This window comes from Sus scrofa, chromosome X (genome assembly GCF_000003025.6).
Source record: "Sus scrofa isolate TJ Tabasco breed Duroc chromosome X, Sscrofa11.1, whole genome shotgun sequence".
In the NCBI taxonomy this organism is placed as follows: domain Eukaryota; kingdom Metazoa; phylum Chordata; class Mammalia; order Artiodactyla; family Suidae; genus Sus; species Sus scrofa.
The window spans coordinates 107,966,908-107,987,655 of NC_010461.5; the positions used below are offsets into that span (position 1 = coordinate 107,966,908).

At 42.2% G+C, this 20,748-nt stretch overlaps 1 protein-coding gene across 1 annotated transcript in view; it reads right to left on the reverse strand.

Moving 5' to 3' along the window:
• Window positions 1–20,748, reverse strand: part of IGSF1 (immunoglobulin superfamily member 1) — a 375,771-nt gene that overhangs the window by 291,942 nt on the left and 63,081 nt on the right. The window contains exon 2 of the mRNA XM_021080493.1: window positions 19,182–19,898. The gene's annotated coding sequence lies outside the window, so the exon portion shown is untranslated. The remainder of the gene's footprint in view (window positions 1–19,181; window positions 19,899–20,748) is intronic.

The following is a 20,748-nucleotide window of genomic DNA, read 5'->3' on the forward strand; positions in this document are numbered from 1 at the left end:
CTTCATCTCCTGCTGGTGTACAATGCAAAGCACCTGGGCATGATGCAGAATTTTTTTTCTTTTTTTTAATGATTTTTATTTTTTCCATTACATTTGGATTACAGTGTTCTGTCAATTTTCTACTGTGCAGCAAAGTGACTCATTCTTTTTGTCACATTATTCTCTATCATGCTCCATCGCAAGTGACTAGATAGAGTCCCCACTGCTATACAGCAGGAACTCATTGTTTATCCATTCCTTTATGCACACTAGTAAACAACACAACCTTGTGGCTGGATTTCACTATGAAATGGGCCCTTCTGGCTTTTCTGGTATCCATGTGTATTTGCACATGTGCATGTGTACATGCATGTATGTAAATAGTAAGTAACAAGCAAAAACAAAGCAGTATGCAAGAGGAACCTCAGCAGTGGGTGTCTACTGAGTGCAACCCTCTATCCTCATTCAGGCTGAATCATGTGCCCCTCCTGTGTATCAAAGTTAAATAGCCACTAATACCTATGGCATTACCTAGCACTTCCACTCCAGAATCATCAAAAATTTGCCAGCATTTTCTGAATACATGGGCTTGTGTAGCTGGACCCCAGAAATACAACTCTCTTGAACACTGATTTATTTCTGATGGCAGACATCAAATTGGTTCCTTTCATGGTGAACTAGATAGAACCAACTGGAATAGAAGATGGTATGAGGCCATTCACAGGAGTTTGAGTGAGTAGATAATTCAAACATAACTTTTGTCCCAATTCTAGGAGGCTATGTAGACCATCGTTCAAGAAATATTAAAATATAACTGGCACCCTACATAGACCAAAGGGTAGGATGTCATAATTGAAATGGCAAAGTCTGCTTTCATCTTGGGGCTTTTGAGTTCAGTAAATCACTGTCTACCTGAAAGTCCAAACTGGAGAATATCTGGGTACCCCAGAGCTTGTCCACAAAGTCAGAGATGAGAGGGTGCCATTTTCAGCCCTCCATCATCACTGTTCAATTTCTAGTGATTGAGCAAAGTATCCTCAGCATGTAATGTTGAAAGGCAAGGCAGCTGAACCTCTTCCACAGCTTTGTATTGTCTATCCCTTGCACTTGTAAAGAACAGTGCTGGAAGAAATAGCTGAAATGAAAGACACTGAGCAAGGAGCCATAGGTTACAGTGGGGCTAAAGCCCTTGAGTCAGCACTAGCTGGCAACAAAGAAAGTGACTTGGAGAAATGGATTCTCACTAAAAAGGGAGAGACAAAGAAGCAAACAATTATAATACAGTATGAAAAATGCTATGAAGGAGATAAACACAAGATTCTATGGGATTACAGGGATACCTAACACAAGCTTAGAGGATAAAGATACCAGGGAGGGCTTCCTGTAAGACATGACATCTGAACTGAGCTTTGAGGAATGACTAGGATTTAACTGGATGAAGAAGTTGTGGCAGGTATTCCACATAGAAAGAAAATAGCCTGTACAGAGGAGTGAAAGCATTTAAGAGAAGCATGTGCAAACCGCAAGTAGCTCGGCTTGGCTGGCTGCACTGCAGAGTTTGAAGGGGTACTGAAGACATGGCAAGACAGGGCAGAGGAGGGAAGGGCAAGATGAGAGGCTGAAGCAGGGAACAGAATCCGGATCATGCATGGCCTTCTGTGGCACTATACTGGGAGCTCCACGTGTTATAACTTGAATAACTGAGTTTCATGAAAGCAGAGGCTGTGTATGTTTCATCTCTGAATCCATCCCCAATGCCTCTAACATGGAACACAGCACAGAAAAGATGCTCCAGAAGAAGCATGAATGAGTCCCATGCTAAAGCATTTAAACGTTATCCTGAAGGCTAAGAATAGCCATTAAATGGTTTCAAGCAGAGAAGTAATAAGGTTAGATTTAGATTTTAGATATATTCTGGTTGCTGGTTGAAGAACACATGTGAGAAATCAACACTGGGTAAGAGGAGAGTGTCTCTAAGGTCACTGCAGTAATCCAAGTGAGAGGAAGTGGTGGCTAGGAATGAGGAATGTGGGAAATTGGGTAAATCCAAGAGATATTTAGGAAGTAGAATGAACAGGACAGGGTCATTGAATGAAAAAGAAGACAGAAGGAAGAACGTGTCAAAGATGGTGCCAGCAGTTTGATGACTTGAACAAGGTGGGACCGTTTACTGAGATGGAGAATACTTCAAAATGGCAAGTCTAGGAGGCACAGAAGGGGCATGGCAGCAGTTTTGAAATGGGATGGGAATGTAAGGAGAGTGGGTGGCAAGCAGAGAAAGGAAACAATTCGTTCCCTTTGGGAAACGATGAGCTTAAGGCTTCTGATGGCTATCAAGTGGCTAGATATCAAGTGATTATATACAGATCTATGGAAATATAGATTTGCAAATCTGCATACAGATGGTAGTTGAAAGTATATCTTCCTTTTGGTTGGCTTTTTTAATGTCTCCTCTCTCATGCCGGTGGCCCAGTGAGCTCTGCCTACAAAGTTAGACCACTATAGCCTGAATTCCTAATCAGTATTGAATCTTTTTCCTCATGTCCCCAAACCCAGTCCAGGCCCTGGTGTCATCATCTGATAAATCACTCAGGAAAATGGGCAAAATTCTCTGCGGCCCACACAGTTATTCCAACATCTGATACCCACAGCTCTCACAGCTTGCAATAGCACAAGAGTGCCCTCCAGTGTTCAGCACGAAGAATTCACGGGCCAAGAATTAGAACAGAGCTGGAAACCCTTCGCTTTTCCAACCTGCACCATTGCCCTGTCACTCTCACTTCTGGGGAAATGCAATAGCAACATGCAACACCAGGTTAGGAAAGGATTCCAGATACTTCAGATTCTCGGTATTTTTTTTTTTTTTTTGGCTTTTTACGGCCGCACCCACGGCATATGGAAGGTCCCAGGCTAGGGGTCAAATCAGAGCTGTAGCCTACACCACAGCCACAGCAATGCTAGATCTGAGCCACATCTGCAACCTACACCACAGCTCACAGCAACGCCGGATCCTTAAGCCACTGGCGGAGGCCAGGGATCAAACCCGCATCTTCATGGATACTAGTCAGGTTTGTTAACTGCTGAGCTAAGACAGGAACTCCTAGATACTTCAGATTCGGACAGACCATGAGGAGAGTCCAGCAAGGCCGATCCTCTTACACAATTTTTTTTTTCAGTAGCCCCACCAGTTTGGAGATAGTGCCATTTGTTGACTAGAAAGAATAGGCCATGTAATTTCTCAGTAAATCTCAGGGGAAACCACAAGACGGATTGGTCAGAGTCCTATTATTTTTTTCAGAAATAATAAGCTTCAAATGGGGGAATGGCACGAAAGGGGTAGGGGATTAAAGCAGACAAACTACTACGTATAAAATAAACTACAAGGATATATCATACAGCACAGGGAATATAGGTAATATTTTATAACTTTAAATGAAGTATAATCTATACAATTTTTGAATCACTATATTGTATATCTGAAACTAATACTGTAAATCAACTACAACTCAATAAAAAAATTAAAAATTAAAAACTGGGAGTTCCCTTCGTGGCTCAGTGGTTAACGAACCCGACTAGGAACCATGAGGATGCGGGTTCAATCCCTGGCCTTGCTCAGTGGGTTAAGGATCCGGCGTTGCCATGAGCTGTGGTGTAGACCAGCAGCTGTAGCTCCGATTGGACTCCTAGCCTGGGAACCTCAACATGCCGCGAGGGCAGCCCTAAAAAGAAAAAAAAATAATAATAATAAGCCTCAGGGTGTGAATACAGATATGTCCATAAAACCGCAGAAATAGTGGAACCCATCCATCCACAGGCCTCCTGGGCCCATTAACCTTTGAATATGTACCAAAGGAGAGCTAAGCAGTTTGCCTACTGGAAACTCCTTGGTATACTATCCAGTGTCCCAGGGTACGAAGAGAAGGTTCACCTTTTACTCTTACCTGTAAGGGGCAGCAGGGAGGGTATTTCATAACATAGAATTCTGGGCGGTATGTGCTCTGGCCTTTACACTGGTGACAAGATCCCAACGTTACCCTTGTCTAAATGGAAACTCTGTTACATATCCCATGTTGGGGGGGATAGAGATAACCGAATTAACATGCTCATGAGATAACACGCAGGAAAAAAAACAAACAGTGTTGTCACTGTGTTACTGTTCATACCAGTTCTCTGCTCTATTGTCTTTACGGATGGAGCTCCACGGACCTCAATACGTCCTAAAAAAAGCTGTGCTTTTCATCTTCTTTCGGACTTCTGCCTTAAGTTCTAGCTCTGCCCACTATGGCCCTCCACCATCTGTGGCCTCTTTACCTGGGATTACAGACAAGTATGCCACTTCCCAGAAGGCACTTTCAGAATGGAAGGCAAAACTACATGTGAATATGATGAATCTGGGGTCTGGGGCCCATGACTATGTCAAGCACTTGAATAGTTTCTCGAAGCCTAAGGCCAAGTCCTTCCAAGAGCATATAGATAACTTGTGGCAGAAGTACATCAGACACCTGTACTAGCCTTACATAAAATGGAGAGTTCTGGAGTTCCCGCCGTGGCTCAGTGGTAACAAACCCAACTAGGAATCATGTATGAGGTTGCGGCTTTGATCCCTGGCCCTGCTCAGTGGACTAAGGATCTGGCATTGTGTTGAGCTGTGGCATAGGTCACAGAGGAGGCTCGGATCCTGTACTGCTGTGGCTGTGGCGTAGGCCGGCAGCTGCAGCTCTGATTCGATCCCTAGCCTGGCAGCTTTCATATGCTGCACATATGGCCCTAAAAAGACAAAAAATAAATTTAAAAAAATGGAACATTCTGCTTCTTCCAAGCATGACCTCAGCCTCATGGTAATAAGCTTCTGACCACATCTATTGATTGAGGACTTGTCAGGTCATCTTGGCAAAGCATAGCTTCTTTAAAAATATGTTTTTGGAGATACAGTTTACATACAATAACATTCACCCATAGTGAGTATACTTCATGATGAGTTCTGACAAGTTTATATACCCACCGAAAGTAACAACTACCACAATCAAAATATGAAAGATTTTTATTGCACTCCAAAAGTTCTCTCGTGCCAATTCCAGTCAGCCAGCACTTTAATCCAAGCCTTAGGCAACCATGAATATGCTTTTGCCCTCTAGATAGACTTGTCACTTCTAGTTTCATGCAATGAAAGTATATACTATGTACTCTTTTGCATCTATCTTCTTTCACATAATCTTTTTGAGATTCACCCATGTTCTTACACATAGCAGTAGCTCATTACTTTAAATAGCTACGTAGTATTCCATTTTATGGATCTATCACGATTTTTCGTCACTTCAGCTGTTGATGGAAATTTGGGTTGTTTCCAGGTTTCGACTACTTTCAACAAAGCTGTTGGGGACAGCCAGGTACAATTCATTGCGAAGACATATATTTTATTTTCTCTTGGATAAAACCTAAGAGTTGACCTTCTGGACTAAAGAGTAAATATACGTTCTTTTATCAGAATTTGCAAGCTCTTTTCCAGAACAGTTGTGCCATTTTACAATCCCACCACAGTGCATAAGGGTTCCAGTTGCTTCACCTTCTTGTCAATACCTGCAGGTTTCAGGCTTTCTAACATTACTCATTTTAAAGGGTTTGTGTTCGTATACCATGATGGCTTTAATTTACATTTCCCTAGTGACTGAAGACATCGAGTATCTTTTCATGTGCTTGTTGGCCACTGCTATATCTCCATTCTGCAAAATTTTTTTTTGTCTTTTTAGGGCCACACCTGCAGCATATGGAAGTGCCCAGGCTAGGGGTCAAATCGGAGCTGCAGCTGCCAGCCTCCACCACAGTCACAGCAACACAGGATCCCAGCCGCATCTGCAACCTACACCACAGCTTGCAGCAAGGCTGGATCCTTAACTCACTGAGCGAGGAAAGGGATCGAAGCCACATCCTCGTGGACACCGTATCAGGTTCTTAACCCACTGAGCCACATGGGAATGCCTTCTTTTGCAAAATTTTTGAATCATCATTTTTATAAAGCTGGAGTTATGTCTTCAATGTGAATGAGAGTGGTGTGTAGAAGGTGGTAGACTAGATGTGTCTCGGGCAATATTTTTCTGTCGTTTGTCTTGTTCAATACCTATTTTCGGAACCAGATAAATGAAATCCCACACGACTGCCTAATCATGAGATCATGGTGTACGTCAATGACATTCTGGTCTTACTTCTGATAACGAGATCACAGAGTTTCCCAGTCACCTGAAATAGCACCATTTGGCAATAACTCCGAAAGAGAGCCTATTTGAAAGTTCAAAGGTAGAATTATTAAACCACAGCCTATACATTCTGTATGGCCAAGATGTTTACATGATGTTCTAAAAAGTAGCAGTCATATTCATCTTAGGAACCTCCCAGTTAAATACAATTTGTCCTGCAATTGCTGCTGTTTACCAGGTCCTATCCTGATTTAGTTAACCTAGTAACTTAGTCAAGAAGACGAGAGGATTTTTTTCAGTGGCACCTCTCCTTGCCTACTTACTGGGTTATATGTTCGTGAAATATTAATCCTCTTGGCGCCTGGAATGACCATGAAGATTGAGGACACCCAGAGCATGAGGGCCAGTTGCCTTAAACTATGAGTAATCTTGTCCAATTCTGCCATAAGGATATCATTTTCTCTGTATGACATAACATGAACTTTGGGGGGAGTAGTAGTTGGAGCCATATAGGAGATGAAGATGAGAATCCTCCATTTGCTTCCCTAAATGTAGTTCTTTTCCCTGGCCCTAACTCTCGCTTACTCTAACCTGGCATGGTCTTATACCATAAAGAAAAATGTCTTCAACTACAGTGAGGACTATTCTACCCACAAAAGACTCATTTTTTTGGGGGGGGGGGAGTATCCATTTCAACACCTGTGTCTCCAGGAAGCTGGATCTACGCTAAGTGAACCATATATTATAGGACTTAGGGTACTGACCGTCAAGACTTTCTTTGAGATTTAGAAGTGAGACTTCACTCGGAACTCCAGAGCTGAAAACATCTAAGGCAGAGCCAGCAGCTCAACTTGTGCTGCTGTACAATTATTAGAGTGCTTACTGTATAGAAGGCACCAATACAATGGTAGGTAAATCATATTCCTGGAATCCTTTGATTTTTACCGGACAGCCCAAGTCACCAGATTTTGAAGGCAGACTATTTGCCCTAACAAGCATGCCCTGGTAGATTACCCAAACTGATCATTTCAGGGGCACTCATTTCCAACTATAATTAAACAAAATGACCTAACAGAGAAGGTACACAAATACCTAGGCATACTGGTATTGGACTGAAAGTCAAGTATATCCAGAAACGAAAATGAAAAGTACAGAGGCTGCCCCTCTCACATATTGTGCCTATGCGAAGACATTTTTATGTGCAGTGATCCTCAAGATATTAAAGTTTCCAGAGACTTTTGGAGGATCCGTATCTACTATGCCATTCTCCAACATCACAGCATCTGGGAGACCTGGGGCCAGAACAGGAAATACCCTTGGTAATCTGAGAAAAGACTGTACCAAGCGTGGCCCCTGTATGTGTCTCTAGGGTTCCACATTCAATTTATCTTTGGAGTGCCCATCATGGCTCAGTGGAAAAGAAAATGACTAGTATCCATGAGGATGCAGGTTTGATTCCCTGGCCTCAGTCAGTGGCTTAAGGATCTGGCGTTGCCATGAGCTGTGGTGTAGGTCGCAGATGCAGCTTGGATCTGGCCTTACTGTGGCTGTGGCATAGGCCAGTAGCTATAGCTCCGATTGGAACCCCCTTGCCTGGGAACCTCCATATGCCATGGGTGTGGCCCTAAAAAGCAAATAATAATTTAAAAAAAAATATTTTTAACTTGCTCCCTTTCCACTGCCATAACGTCAATCGGATGATTATAGAATTCCTTACTAAAAATGTCAGACTTTATCCCTATTCTAGAGCTCAATTCATTTGCATCCATACTAATTGAAACTATTGATCAATTTTGCCTCCAGAATCTTTGAAGTTTCCACCTCTAACACCAAGTTTGAGGAGTACTATTGAATATCTTTCATAATGACATCATTATTTATGGCTAAATGTAGCACAATTTTTTTTTGAAGAATACTTCCTGATGTTCTGCCTACTAACAACTCAATATTTCATATACGGATAAGAGTTTGACTGCAATATAAAACGTTCTTTCACATGTAACACCTCTTTCAAAGTAACCATGTTTTCTATCCCAGGACAACTAATACCTGCTAAATGGTCAGTACTAAGAGAACGACAAGATTTTTCCCAAGGACTGGTATATATTGGGGGAAGATATTCATATGAGCAATCTATATAATTGCTTATAGGCAAGTACCCATCATCCATGCTGAAAGATGATTACTTGGGACCTTTTGAATGACAGATTGTCAACTACCATGGTCTTTTGATGCCAACTGCCCTGTTCATTTGTATACATTCCACTTCTACCATTCTCTAGTGAATCAAGAGATTCACTACCTACATCCAAATGACCCAGAAATCTAGGATGGAGAACCAAGTACAACACACAGAAAGTGATAGACTCTGGGCAGGAAAACTACCAAATCACTTGAGAAGACTACTGTCCGCAAAAAGCAGGAATAGAAACATACTTCCAGGAAAAGCTTCAAGAAGGCATTATTTTTCCATAGGTCAAAATCCTGATCTGCATTTCCCAAAGAAGATAACAGAGTAGTGTGGCAATGTCAAAATATTTGACTGCTATGTATCATGTCTATGACTGGGTTAATCAGCTCTGCAAGAGAAGACACAGCAAGTATCTGAATTCCAGCTCTTGCATTAGCTGTCTTTGGTTCTTAAAGCTCTTGGTTTTTTTCATTTTGTTTACAACCACCAAGATTAGAACATGTAATTCTAGGACACATTCTCCCCTGGATAAGTTTAGAATTGTCCCTGCCAAAATTTGCCTTTTTAACTCATCTTTTGAGGGCTCTCAGCAGGATAAAACCACCTCCAGATTGACACATTTTTTTTCCTTAAACTACATTAATGCCTTGAATAAGTTTTCTGCATATATTTACTCTTTACAGTGAATATGCATATCTCTACTACTATCCATTATGTGCTAATTTTCAAGTTATAATATGGAGGTCAGGTCCCCAACTGACCCTAGTGAGCCCTATAATCACACCATATTTTTTTTTTTTTTGGCCTGTCTGCACTTCCTGAAGTGCCACACGTAGTAGGAAGCCAAGTAGAGTGAAGTAGTACCAATGAGTTCAGAAGACAGAGACTGGAATTTATAGACGCTACAGTGTCTGGAATTCTCAAAGCAGAGTGCCAGAGAGGGGAACTATGCAGAGAAAGCTGCTAAGGGTTCCTCTAACCATTCTGCTGAATATTAAGATGCATATGCACAGAGCGAAATGCCAAAAGGCTAGGCAAATAATGGTTACCAGAGAGATTTCGGTTGAACAATTTCCAGTATTCACACAGGAATGGGAGACTTTGACTTTCATCTAGCAAAAGTGGATAAGTTGTACTGAAATCTGGAGCATTCAGGAGTGATCTCAGAAGGAGTAACTTCCTGTGGCTACTAGAGATATCCTAAGGATTATTTTCCGGTGGCTCTTATAACAAATTACCGCAAATCTGATGGCTTAAAACAATAGAAATCTATTCCTTCACAGTTCTGGAGGCCAGTAGCACAAAAACCAATGTGCCATCAGGGCTGCAGTCCCACAGAGGTTCTCGAGGAGACTGTGTTCCCTGCATCTTCCAGCTTCTAGTGACTGATGGATGACAGTATTCCTCAGCTTGTGGCTGCATCACTCCAATTTCTGCCTGCTTCTTCACATCACTTTCCTGTGTGTGTGTGTGTGTGAGAGAGAGAGAGAGAGAGAGAGAGAGAGAGAGAGAGAGAAAGAACTTCCTCTGCCTCTTTCTGATAAGGATACATGTGATTGCATTTAGAGCTTACCCAGATAACCCAAGATAAGCTCCTCCTTTCAAGATCCCAAACTTAGTCACATATTTTAACATATACAATAATATTTACTCTTCTGCCATAAAAGGTAATATTGATGGGTTCTGGGGACTTAGAAGTGAGTATCGTTAAGCAAGAAGGAGTTGTTTTTTTTTTTTTCAGCCTGCAAAAATACCCTAGTAGTAAGGCTAGAGTAAGACATATTTGATCCACCCCAAGAAAGATTTTAAAAAGCCTTGAAAATGACATTAGCAAGATGGCAGAGTAGGAAGCCCTGGGCTATCCTTTCCCACACAAAGACACCAATTCAGCAATAATTCGTGAGCAAATTCTCTTTGTGAGAAATTCAGAACCTACATAGAAGGTCCTGCGTGCTAAGCTACCGTGAAGCCACATTGAAGCTGGTGGAGAGATTCAGGACATTGTGCCAGATTCTCTGCCCCTGGTGCAATGCCATCTGATCAGAAAGAGACTCTCAAGCTCCCATCTTTTGTCAGGGGATGTAAGGGGATGATCTGCACATCCAGCACCCCAACTATCCGGAGGAGGCTTCCCAGAGGACTGACCTCTGCCCTGTGGATCTTGCAGCTTAGATGGGTCCACCAGTCCAGCAGCCTGGAGGAGAAGGGAGACAATAGCTTGGGCTGGCAGACAACATAGATCCCCTTGCTGCTCAGCACAGAGCAAGTGGACCAAAAAAGCCTGGCTCTCAGCTTCTCCTTGGGGAGAAAAAGAATAGAGCCATATGCAGAGTGTCCCCACATGTTCCAGAGAAGTTCCCTAGAGGATTGACCTCTGTCCTGCCAGTCTTGCAGTTTGGGTGAGTGTAGTAGGCTAGGAAAGAACACAGATGGCAGCTTAGGCTCCCTCCCAGCTCACACAGGAATGGGAAGAAAAATATTGTCAGTAGGTCACTAAGGGTAATGGTAAGTGGTACAACCCCTATTTCTATCCCTTGATTCCAGGACCCATGAATTTTGACTATCAGAGAAATAGCACCATATATTGGACAGTGATTCAGAGCACATTCAGGCTTCTGGAGAGCCTTGCCCCAATCTTAGAAGGTAATGCCGGAATTCCCATTGTGGTTAATGCAGTGGTTAACGAATCCAATTAGGAACCATGAGGTTGCAGGTTCGATCCCTGCCCTTGCTCAGTGGGTTAAGGATCCGGCGTTGCCGTGAGCTGTGGTGTAGGTTGCAGACGCGGCTCAGATCCCGCGTTGCTGTGCCTCTGGCATAGGCCGGTGGCTACAGCTCCAATTCGACCCCTAGCCTGGGAACCTCTATATGCCGTGGAAAGCGGTCCTAGACAAGGCAAAAAGACAAAAATAAATAAATAAATAAATAAATAAATGAAGGTAATGCCATCTAGCTGGCACTGTAACTGAGTCTTCAAAGCACCATTCAACCATTCTAACAAGCCAGATGCTTCATGATGGTGGGGAGCATGGTAAGGCCATTAAATTCCATGAGCGTGGGCCCACTGCCACACTTCTTTTGCTACAAAGTGAGTTCTGTGATCAGAAGCAATGATGTATAGAATAACATTACAGAGAATAAGGCATTCTGTAAGTCCGTGGATGGTAGTTTTGGCAGAAACATGCATGCAAAGAAGGCAAACTGTATCCTGAGTATCTACTGCAATACGGACAAAACAATGCTGCTTTCATCATCAACCTGTCATCAGGTAGCTGGTGAATAGGTAGATACCAAAATTAAGATTTAAAAACATAATAACAATTACAATTGCTCAAAAAGTAAACAATTTAGATGTAAATGTAACAAAACATGTAAAGGAATTGTATGCGGAAAACTATACAATAAACCAAAAAGGATCTGAATACATGGAGAGACATAGCATGTCCATGAATTGAAAGACTCAAAAAAGTAAAGATGTCAACCCTCCTCAAATTGATAATAAATATTTGACTTAATTCTCACCAAAATCTAAATAAGATTTTTTTGTAGACCATATATATCTACTATATAAATAGACGTATAAAAATATATCTACAGAAATATCTAGCCTAGGTTTTTTAGAAATTATATCTACAAAACATCTAGCCTAAGTTTTTTTAGTAGTTTATACCCATTTATTTATGAGGACACTAATGTCCAGACAGATTAAGGAACTTGCCCAAGATCACATGATAAGCAGCCGAGCCACGACTCCAAGCTCTGGTCTCTCCAATTCCAAGTTCAGTGCTCTGTCCACTGTACAGTTGCTCTTCTTTGTACTATATTAATTAAAGAGCACTTCTTTAGGAGTTCATGCTCAATGAAGAGAGGGAAAAAGGGAAAAATATTTTTTCAAAGACATAAATCTGTCTTCTTTTTTTTTGTTTTTTAGGATTGCACTCGTGGCACATGGAGGTTCTCAGGCTAGTAGGTATAAGCAGAACTACAGCTGCTGGCCCTACACCACAGCCACAGCCACGCAGGATCCGAGCCACATCTGCTACCTACACCACAGCTCATGGCAATGAAATGTGTCTTCTTAAGAGGTGCAGGGACAGAGAGAATCAAAGGGGAGCTCACACACTGAGCTTTGGCTTTATTACAGGCACATGGACAAGTGATGAAGGTAGCCTTACGTCCATTTTACAGGTGGTAAGAATCCTTGCCATTTTACTTAGTGTAACCAACCTGTAAAGACTCAGGGAGGCGGGGGTTGAAGGAGGTATTTAAAGGTCTGATACTAGGACTCCTAGCTCAAGGAATCAGACAGACTGTGAACATTTTTTCCATCCTTGAAGAAAGATTCTCTTCCTGTATGAGGCCAGCTTCTTCCTTGACTAATCAGGTTTGGTGGCTGCCCACTCCTTCCTAAGTCAGGAATTCAGGCCTCTGTCGCTTAGATTATCTAGTCTAGATTTTGGCAGGGATTTTTGTTAAACTTATACGAAAAGTCAAAGGAACAAGAATAGCTAAAAAGCAGTTTTCAAAAAAGCACAAATTTGGAGAATCGATCTATCTAATTTCAAGATTTATTATATAACTACAGTAATAAGGACTGTCTGGTATTGGCAGAGTGATAGACACAGAGATCAATGACGCAGAGTAGAGAAACTAGAAATAGGTATGCACAAATATGCCCAACTGATTTTGGCAAAGGTGCAAAAGCAATTCAAGGGAGGAAAAATAGCATTTCCAGAAACAAAAGGTATTGGAACAGTCAGAATTCCATAGGGAAAAAAGCGAATCTCAACCAAAGATTCACATTTTATATAAAAATTAATTCAATTTATTGAGCTACTACATGCTTGCTGTCACTCTAAGAAATCAAATTTTTTCATCTGAAACCAAAAGCACAGGTAACAAAAGCAAAAATAAACAAAGGAGGCTACACCAACTTAAAAGTTTCTGCATGACAAAGAAAACAATCAAAAAAATGAAGAGGCAACCTACAGAATAGGAGAAAATATTTGTAAACCATATATCTGATAAGGAGTTAATGTCAAAATGCATAAGAGACCCTTCCATCTCAATAACAAAAAACCCCCCAAATAACCTAATTTTAAAAATGGCAAGAAACATTTGTACATTTTTGGTGGGAATGTAAACTGGCATAGTAATTATGGGAAACAGTATGAAGATTCCTCAAGATAATAAAAATAGAATTACTGGCCATTACAGGCACTTGAAAAAAATGCTAAACATCACTTATTATTAAAGAAACGCAAATCAAAACTATATTGAGGGACCACCTCACCCCAGTCAGAACGGCCACCATTAGTAAGTCTGCCAATAACAAACGCTAGAGAGGGTGCAGAGAAAAGGGGACCCTCCTGCACTCTTGGTGGGAATGTAAATTGGTACAACCACTATGGAAAACAGTGTGGAGGTACCTCAGAAAAGTAAATGTAGAACTACCACATGATCCAGCAATCCCACTCTTGGGCAAATATATGGACATAACTTTCATTGAAAAAGATACATGCACCCCTAGGTTCACTGCAACACTATTCACAATAGCCAAGACATGGAAACAACCCAAATGTCCATCAACAGATGAATGGATTAGGAAGATGTGGTACATATACACAATGGAATACTACTCAGCCATAAAGGAGAACAAAATCATGCCATTTGCATCAACATGGATGGAACTGGAGACTCTCATACTGAGAGAAGTCAGTCAGAAAGAAAAAAACAAACGCCACATGATATCATTTATATCTGGAATCTAGTATACCATACAAATGAACCTATCTACGGGAAAGAAAAGAAACAAAAGAAACAAACTCACGGACATGGAGAACAGACTTGTGGTTGCCAAGAGGAAGGGGGAGGGACTGGGAGTTTGGGGTTAGTATATGCAAACTATTGCATTTGGAATGGATAAGCAATGAGCTTCTGCTGTATAGCACAGCGAACTATATCTGATCACTTGTGATGGAACATGATGGAGGATAATATGAAAAGAAAGAATGTATATGGATGTATGGCTGGGTCATTTTGCTGTACAGCAGAAACTGACATAACTTACAAATCAACTATAACAAAAAAATCTTTAAATAGAATTACCTTATGATCCAGCAATTCCACTTCTAGGTATATATCAAAAAAATGAAATCGGAGTTCCCGTCGTGGCGCAGTGGTTAATGAATCCGACTAGGAACCATGAGGTTGCGGGTTCCGTCCCTGCCCTTGCTCAGTGGGTTAACGATCCGGCGTTGCCGTGAGCTGTGGTGTAGGTTGCAGACGCGGCTGGGATCCCACGTTGCTGTGGCTCTGGCGTAGGCCGGTGGCTCCAGCTCCGATTGGACCCCTAGCCTGGGAACCTCCATATGCCGCGGGAGCAGCCCAAGAAATAGCAACAACAACAACAACAACAAAACAACAACAAAAAAGACAAAAAGACAAAAAAAAATGAAATCAGTATTTCAAAGGGCTATCTGTACCTCCATGAATGTTAGAGCATTATTAACAATCTTCAGGATTAGAAAAAACCTAAGTGTCTATTGACAGATGAACGGATAAAGATAATGTGATATGTATGTTTGTATCTGTATTTAGCCATAAAAAAAGAAGGAAATCCTGACATCTGTGCCAACATGAGTGGACCTTTGTGGCATTATGCCAAATGAAAAAAAGTCTGACAGGTGATATACACGTGTGAGTATATACGCATGTAAGCATATTCAGTCATAGAAAAGAAAGAAATCTTGACATTTGTGACAACATGGGTGGACCTTTATGGCATTATACCAAGTTAAAGAAATCAGACAGAGAAAAATGCTGTGTGATCTTACTTAATATGTAGAATCTAAAAAAAATCAAATGCAAAGCATCACAAAAGTAAGATTACACAGTGATCACCAGGGGCAAGAGGGTGGGGAAAGGGGTGATGTGCTCAAAGGGTACAAACTTCCATTTATAAGATGAATAAGTGGAGTTCCCGTCTTGGCGCAGCAGAAACGACTCCGACTAGGAACCATGAGGTTGCGGGTTCGATCCCCGGCCTCCCTCAGTGAGTTAAGGATCCGGCGTTGCTGTGAGCGCTGGTGTAGGTCACGAGGCTCGGATCTGCCGTTGCTGTGTCTCTGGCATAGGCCGGCGGCTACAGTTCCAATTAGACCCCTAGCCTGGGAATCTCTATATGCCGCAGGTGTGGCCCTAAAAAGACAAAAAAACAGAAACAAAAACAAACAAAAAAGATGAATAAGTTCTGAGGATGTAATGTATAGGCTTGGCTGATCATTCTTAATATGATGTAATTCTTCTCAACATAAAGGAGACTTTTAAAGGGCCATAGCCTGGTGTTCGCCACTAAATCCATCCCACAAGTTTGGGAGGTTCCCTTCTAATCAACAGGAGGTTATGGTTTTGATTTAAACTTAGCTTGTTGTTCTGAGTTTGAATGACCCTAAAGGAAACTTCATATTTATGGTCAGTGGAGTTCCTATCGTGGCACAGCAGAAACGAATCCAACTAGGAACCATGAGGTTGCAGGCTCGATCCCTGGCCTCACTCAGTGGGTTGAGGATCTGGTGTTGCCGTGAGCTGTGGTGTGGGTCGCAGACGCGGCTCAGATCCCGTGTTGCTGAGGCTCTAGCATAGACCAGCAGCTGCAGCTCCGATTGGACCCCTAGCCTGGGAACCTCCATATGCCGTGGGTTTGGCCCTAAAAAGCCAAAAAAAAAAAAAAAACACATTTGGACAGATAGAATTATAGGTCACTGTGGATAATACTTTCCCCAAAGTTACAAGAGACCTCAAAAGCAAATGCAGAGCACTCAAAGGCAAAGAACTTCACATAATCTATTGCCAAAAGTAACATCCTTAGAAGACTTTGTTCTCTTAGCAGAGAGAAAAAAGGGAAAATCAAGTTTTCCAACAATTTACTTTTAAAATTAATTTACTCAATTAAATTTATTTTAAACTTAGTCCCAACCATTCACAAAACTCTTTTCTCGGTGTCTACTTCCCACAGACCTTGCATCACTTTCTGTATCCATGTTAGTCTGTCCCTTATTTTTCCATTCAAAACAAGCTACAAGACCGACTTACTTTCTTCCCTTTTAATAAAATGTAATTGCATTTCTCATTCCCTATTTACCAAAAACACGCATCCTACTTTTCTAAGGAACCATGGACTGTCTTTTATAATTTCTATTTTTTTTTTTTTTTTTTGGTCTTTTTGCTATTTCTTGGGCCGCTCCTGCGGCATATGGAGGTTCCCAGGCTAGGGGTCGAATTGGAGCTGCAGCCACCAGCCTATGCCAGAGCCACAGCAACGCTGGATCCGAGCCGCGTCTGCAACCTACACCACAGCTCACGGCAACGCCGGATCGTTAACCCACTGAGCAAGGGCAGGGACCGAACCTGCAACCTCATGGTTCCCAGTCGGATTCATTAACCACTGCGCCACAACGGGAACTCCTATAATTTCTAAAAACGTGTATTTCTTACAAAGAACATCTCAGGGTGGCATCAAACATGTTGATTAATAGTCCTAAATACCTTTAGTTTTCCTGCTTAGTGACTGATGTCTCAGTGTCTCATTTGATTTTCATTAAACCTAGGTACAATAAGATATTATACTTATGTTGACAACTCTAAAGACATGTCTACACTAATTAGATCAACTAACTTTAACACAAAATATTAACTTGATACTGAATATTCCCCAGTTCACGTGAACCTAAAATTCTGGCCAATTCCTTTTCACCTTTTGAGAATTTATATATGCACTTAATTCCCTTTAAGCTAATTAAGTAGGGTTCATTTACATGTGATTTTTTTATAATACCATCCAAGTTAAGGCATATATAATGCACATAAAAACACATAGACACAGAGCTCTCATAGCTTCATTTTCTAAGCGTAGTCATGAGTCAGGTCTTACAATATAACTCACTAGCTTACAAAAGTCTTCTTTCGTGGTTTCAGTCCCAGGAATTAGAGACAACCTACAGAAGTGATCCTGAGAGCCCAGGTCTCAAGGCTCAGGGAGAGAAAAGCAAGTTCTCCTAGAAGGACTTATTCCCTCAAGGTCAGAATTCTGAAAAGACATTTTCTCAAAATTGTATATGCAAAAAGAACTAGTTGTGGAAATTTCCTAAGAATCTCACCCAAACCAATTTTCTCTGGAGTCGAAAGAATATTGCGGACATACAGTGTTAAAAATTTTTCTTCTTAGTCTTAGCCTCTTTCCAGACAAGACAGAATTCACCCAAGAGGGCTCTGCAGTGGAACTGAACCAGAATTTCCTATTTCACAAGGCAGAACGGCCATCACAAATGTCCACACAGAATATAAAATCACACAGGCATGCTCGTCTTAATCAGACACTCCCATAAATTCAAGACTGTAGTCCCTCAGAAAACCTACAGAGACACACAACCTTCAGATCCGACTACTAATAATAAACAGTAAAGGGAAATATCTTGGGTCTTCAAAGGTTTCAAAGGGAGGAAAAGAGGCCAGCTTGAGTTTGAAAAGAAAAAGGGGGAGGGAAGGGGAAAAGGTTAATAAAGCCTCTGGTCCCTTACCCGGTCAGCGCACTCTGGCCAGCTGTCCGTGCCAGGAGGAGACCTGGGACCAAAGGGTCCTGGTTGTGGCCACTGGGTCTGGTCCCTAAGCAGACAAGCTGGTCCTCAAGTACCCCGAGTAGTCGGGATGCCAGTCAAGGCAAAGAAGGGATATCCCACCAGAGTCACAAATTCTGAAAATACGTTCTTCCAAGCTAGCTTTCTCTAACAAATACATATGCAATAAAAGAGCCCATTTTGGTTACTTTTAAAGCAAGGTTTTTTTTCCTTTAATAATTAAGTAGATACTTGCAGGGATAAGTTTTGTACGGACATACACCTGGCTGAGGTGTTAGCTGGAGGCTGTTTTTCTGTTTGAGAGACTCTATTTCCCATTTTAAAGTTGAATTTGTCAGGGATCAAGTTTACTAATGACAAGGTATGGTGGGCCAGTGGGCTGCTTGAGAGCTTAATTTCTCTAGGTTTTAGCCCAGGGTTGCTTCGGCTCTCTCTTACGTGTCTCAGGACTCCCGGTGGCACCTAGGACACCACAGGGGTTCAGATCACCAAACGGCCAGTTCTTATTCGCATCCCCAGTTGAGCGATTTGTAATTAATGAGTGGGTTTCCCTATGGGACCACTGCATGTTGTGAGGATTCGGCCTCCACAACCCCCGTTAAATTTCTCAGTCACCTGAGAAAACCGTAACAGGCCTGGGGGAGTCTTGTCCCTCTTCTTCGGAGCAAACACTCTCATGTAATACCTTCACCTTTATCCCAACAAATTCTATTAAGGCAGCCAAAGTCAGGAAAGGCATCAGATCAGCCTCTTACCTAAACACTCAGCCCAGACCCCACAGTCTCTTCCAACTAAGCAAGCCCCGGTATCTTAGTCATTGGTTTATAGTTGCCTGCCATTTTCTCCAGGGAACTGCCTGATGGAATTTCAGCGATATTTCCCATATTGGCTTTGCTTTTCCTTAGCACGCAAAACCGAGGCCTAGGCTAGAACCTCTGTCAACATCTTTCCTAGGGTATCATCAGATGGAATTAAATCCTCGCGCACAGAACTCAAAGCAAAACCGAAATCCTCTCCAGCCAAAAGGAAGCCACAGGTTCCAAATCCCAAATTGGCTTCCAAGTCCCACTAAGCCCAGGACCTGAGTCCAGGTGGCGCCTTTACAAATAGACTTCCAGGTGAGAGCCTGGAAGTCCCCAGTGGACCAGATGCAAGGGGCATCAGAGTGCATGCCAGAGGACTTACCCAGATGCTGGCAGAGATGCTGCAACGTCTCAGATGCTACTTTTCTCCTTCCCAAAGAGGTTTCTTGAAGTGGGAAGTTTGAGTGGGCAGGAGCAGAGGGAAAGGAACGAGTTCCCCCAAGGCCAGTGGAGCCTCGGCAGCTGCTGGGGTGGTCCTTGCCTTCCAACCACTTTTCCACCTCAGAGTTCCAACTTCCAAGATGGTCAGGGAGGTCTGCTTGGGACCCAGCCCTGCAGCAGGACACTCTCAGAGATGTGGCCTCTGAAAGAGTCTTTCAAGCTTCTGCTCATCTGAAGGGAGACTGGCATGGAGAGAAACCTCGGCACATCCGATCAAGCCAAAAGCCCGGCTGGGCCGCCTACCCACAGGCAGATCCTGGGACGAGCCCCCCAGATTTCTTGTGAAATTTGGCCTCTGCCTGCCAGTGCCAAATAGAAATGCAGAGAAAGTTTGGGACGAAGGAGAAAAAGATAGCTTTATTGCTTTGCCAGGCACAGAGGGCCACAGCAGATTAATGCCTTAAAGATGGTGCCCCTCTTTGGGAGCGGATAGGAAGTGGGTTTATAGTTTGGGAGTGGAAAACAGGATCAGGGTAGATGCGAGCTTGCATTGATTTTCAAAGCTGGTGTTTAGGTGGTCCCAGAATTGGTTCTGATGATCCTTCTTTTGGAATGAAGGATCTTCGTTAACATCTTCCATTTATTGGGGGCTTCAGTTCTGTGGAAAAAAATCAGAGATATTGTTATGTACATTCCTTGAAGAGGAACCAGGGCTGCCCCAAGGTTGCACTATTGTCTCTTGACTCTTCCCCCTTGGTCTCTGCATCCCCTCCCTTCCCTGATTAGCAATAGTTTGAAACCTGATTTTTGGAACTCAGGGAATGTCATGGAGGCTGAAGCCCACTCTCCAAAAACAAGAAATGGAGGACACAGAAAAGCTTGTGTGCCCAGGAGTCCCACAGGGCCCCGCTTGGTTTCACATTGAATCGAACTCATACTACTCAATAACAACAAGGAAAACAAACAACCCCATTGAAAAATAGGCAGAGGAGCTGAACAGACATTTTTCCAAAGAAGACAGACAGATGGCCAACAGGCACGTGAAGAGATGTGCAACACCACTAAGTATTAGGGAAATGAATATCAAAACCACAATGAGATATAACTGCATGCCCCATAGAATGGGTATTATCAAAATCTTTTAATAAAACTCAACATCTATTCCTGACCAAAAAAAAAAAAAAACAACAACAACCACCTCTCAGCAAACCAAGAATATAAGGAGACTTCTTCAACTTTATAAAGGATATCTATTTTAAAAACATACTACTAACAAAAACATATTCAAAGATAAAAGACTTAATGGTTTCCACCTACTCAGGACAAGCCAAAAATGTCCACTCCCATTGCTTCCTTTCAACATTCAACTGAATATTTTTATCGCTGTAATAGGCAAGGGAAAGAAGCCATTGCGATTGGAAAGGAAGGAGTTAAATGTCTTTCTTTGCAAACACCATGACTGTGTCTCTAGAAAATCCTAGAGAATCAACCAAAAAAGCTCTTAGAAC